The sequence below is a fragment of the Fulmarus glacialis genome, unplaced genomic scaffold, assembly GCF_000690835.1.
Source record: "Fulmarus glacialis isolate BGI_N327 unplaced genomic scaffold, ASM69083v1 scaffold31654, whole genome shotgun sequence".
NCBI lineage: Eukaryota > Metazoa > Chordata > Aves > Procellariiformes > Procellariidae > Fulmarus > Fulmarus glacialis.
This window is the reverse complement of record NW_009206627.1, coordinates 1-4,033: the sequence shown is the minus strand read 5'-3', so window position 1 is coordinate 4,033 and position 4,033 is coordinate 1.

Sequence of the window (4,033 nt, the reverse complement as noted above, 5' to 3'; positions counted from 1 at the left end):
CTGGTGGCTCCTGGGATGTAGAAAGCTATAGGTGCCAGCAGAGTGCTCGCAGCCTTCCCTGCTCTATAGGGGAACAACGCTGCCTTTGTCCAACGTGGCAGCCCTTGCCAGCCTCCTCTGCACGGTGTGTCTCCAGCTGTGCATTCCATCCAGGCGTGACCCAGAAGAAGTGAGTGGTTCTTCCAGCTATTCGAGTCTTACTGTTTGGTCTAATGATACAACTATCTGACTTCTGAAGACCTCCATTAAAGCAGTTTGGGTGTTAACCCAATATAAAACATTCTCCCTCCACCAACAAAGATCTTGTAATCTTCCCTGCAGTGTCCGTTGTGAAAGGCTGTGATAGACGATAGACGGGGAGATCTTCTGACATCTCTTCTAGACCTTAATCCTATCATCAAAATGTGATCGAGCCATCTAAGAGCTGCACTAGCTAGGCCTTCTAAGTGCAATGATGAGATTTAGAGGCACAAATCACAATTCTGTGAATTGGAGAGCAAGGGACATCCTGTGATCCTGTGAGCTTAGATTCTTCCCATTTAAAGGGAGCTTAAGCATCCTCTGAAGTCTCTGCAGGAATTGCATGGCTGGAAGATCCAGTAGATCCCTGAGTACCCGCTTTTCCCTGGCAACCTTCACCTTTTGTCCACCTACTCCTTGGACCTCTGATCCAGTATGGGAGAGAAAAGGCATCAAGGAATTATTCTTTTCACAATAATTTTCTAATGTGCCTTCTGCACACCTTCCAAGCCAATTTCCACTACCCATTCATTATGGCCTTGCTTGTCATTGAGGCCTGTTGCCATCCACTAGAAATCAGAAAGCTGGATTATCATTGCTAGCATCACTCCTAGCGTTTAGGTTTAATGGGTGGGCTTTGAGAAAACCAAGCTTGTTCCAAGGCATGTTCTTCAGTCCTCACAGAACATAAATGAATTGCATGTACTCATTGGTCATAAAGGCAGAGTATATTCCAAGATTGTCAGAAGTTGGATTTCTTGAGATCAGTAGGGAAGCCAGAGATGTTAGGCTCTATCTGATGGCCTGTACCGTTACATTTAATTTGGCCCCTGCTTCTGCCTCTGGTTTAGTACCTTCCAACCTTCACAGGTACTTTTGGCTACAGGATCCTGTAACCTTTTTAGCACTTGTGTCAATCTCTGTGTAAAGGAAATTTCCCTCTAGCTTTAAAATCCACTTCAAGGGATTGTCCTGAAACATAAATAATTTTTCATGGCTAAGAAATTTTTATATAAAGATGCTCTGATGAGGGAAATCCAAAAGCAGCTGCTGTGTCGCTTCAAGAAGGGAAAGATGCTCATCTGAGTAGAAACAGATGCGGCAATGGAGAGAGGAGGAAATGCAAAGCACAGGGGTTTTATTTTGGTCCAGAAATTGGGAAACGATATAAAGGGGTGACTGAACAGTTCACAGAGCCAGAAACAAAACAAAACAGCCCTGAAATCAGAGGGGAGGAGTTTTGGGAAGTGTGGGCCTATAGGTATGAAAAATACTTGACTAAATTGGCTTTGGGGGAGCCAGGGTTGCTTCCTTGCCTGGCTCATGTCCACCTGACAGGCTGCAGTCACCAGAGGCTGGGCGCTGCTTTCATCCGTCTGCTTTCAGCTGTTATTTTCAGCAGGGTCTGTGTTTTAGTCATTCTTGATTTACCGTTTGACTTTTCTGATTGGACTAAGACATTGGTTTAGTGTGAGCAAACAGCTCCTTGCTTGGCAGGCTCTGGCTTGCTACGGACTTTTTGCTGGTGGTGGGTAAAACTGAGAATTTTTGAGAGAAATTTAGGAGCTGAAGGTGGGACTAAAACACAACTCAAGATGACAGACTGTTTCTGACTCCAGTTTGGAGTCGGGCTGGCGGGAGGCAAAGGACCCAACGCATGTTTCATATTCCTCTCCCATATATCTAAAGATTTTTCTATGTGTGTGCTCTTTTTTTAGTGACGTGTAAAGAAATTTAACTGTTCTCAGTGCTTTCCTAATGCATGACAGTGTCTCCTCAACTCCTTATTTTTTTCTTTATATTCTTTCCACTTTTTCTTTTTCTGTGAACTAAGCCTGAAAACCACGTTCAATCCCCATTAGTCACTGACCCCTTCCTCTCTGCTGCCCAGAGACCTGTCACTACAGCAGACTGCCATACAGTACCTAACTCCATTATGCTGCGTTTATCCAAGTTTACAAAATAAAGATGCCATGGACTGTGGTAACGCTTTCAGTTACAGACAGCTAAAGCTACAGTCCTAAAGTCATACAGACCTAAATACAACATGTAAGTGACATATTTAAGTTAGTCTTGAGTAACTTAAATAATGTCCTACCATCTGCAAATTTTGCTCCTCGCTCTGCTTTTGTGATTATTAATAAACGATGCTCCTCTGAGCAAACCCAGTTTGCCTTGCTAAAAATTGCCTGTTTCTTTCTTTTCTTGATCTTTGCTTTTCTATTACTCTTTAATCAATGATAGTGATTACCTCTGGGTAACTTTGATTTCTTTATAATACTGTGGAGAATTTTGTAAAAACCTTTTCAAAGCTGATGAACCTAAAAGTTAATTTTCTGTACTATTTTACTGTTATATCCTCAGAGTTCTCAGACTAAGCAGCTGTTGGACCATGACAGTCCTTTTCCTGCTCCATTTCACCTCTGCGCTCTCTGCATCGCTAATACTCATTGCATTCCTGATACATTTAAATTACAGATTTATCAGAGCGTATTCCTCTGTTCTTTCTGTTGTCTCAGTACAAAGCTTGGAGTAACTTTGGGTGCCTAACCTAATAATAAATGGGACTGAAAACCTCTTTTCTGGCTCTTGCTTCTGAATTTGCCTTTCTTGTTTATTATGTAAAAGGGCTATGTTATGGTTATGTTGTACCATTGTAACGAGCATCTGAGGTGAGGCTGGAGGTTCACTGGCAAAGCTGTGGGCTGAGGAGGGGGAGAGTAGGAAGGTTTGCAGCTCTGCGCTGCGGTGCTTTCAGCAGAGCACATTGGGAAGGCTGCACTGGCTTTGCCTGTCTCCAGCTGTGCTCCTGGCCACTCTGCTGGGAGTAGAAAACCCAAGCAGGTGACAGAGGCAAGCTCTGTGAGGATACACAGCAAGAACCATTTAAGGTGACATTTGCTCTCCTTGGAATAATTTGTCCAAAGCTTGCTCTTTTTTTTTTTTTTTTTTTTTGCTTGCATGGGAAATGAGAACATAAAGGCACCAAAGCTGAGTGTCTGCTTTTGCTCCTGGCAGTAGTCAGGTAGATAATTCAAAGGACAGCGTCAGTAACCTCTGACAGCGTTCCACAAAGTAAATACAAGCCAGAGAAACTTCACTTTTTCATTCTCTGACCCAAGTCTTTGTTTCAGGAATACAACATCCTAAAGACAGGTCATTGCTCTCATTTTTCCAATTGAACTTTGACCTGTGTGTTTAATGCTGGAAGAGAGCTGAACACCACTAGCATGCAACCAAGTTCACGTTTTAAAGCTCGCACTGAGTAATGTTTGTACAATTCAGATAACACGATGTTAATTAAATGAACTGTAGATCCTAAGCGATCTCCGGGCAGGAATCTGTCAGAGTGGCGTGTTGCTAAAGTAATGGGAAAACAAGAGCTGACTCATTAACTGCAAGTTCCCCATGAGGATGAAAACAAACATCACTTTTGGCTCTTTTGCTTCAGTCACATTGAGATGTTTTAATTTTGACTTCACTGGATGTTTTCACTTCGTAGGGTGCCACGTCATGAAAAAAAACATCAGAAGCCAACCCAAATGAAACCCACAGCCGGTTCATCCTCCAGGCGTCCACCCTGGCATCTCCGGCTGGGTTGGGCACTGCCCACACGCACACAGCCTCCTCCCGGGACACAGTTCTGGGTCAGTCCACGTCCTGTTCATCACGGCGGTTTATGCACTTGACGACCGCAGCCTCTCGGGCACCGGGCCTTTCTGACGCCGGGGCGGCCGCTCGGCGGGGCCTGGAAATGGCGGGGTGGTGGTGGCGGCCGCGGGGAGGGGGTCGC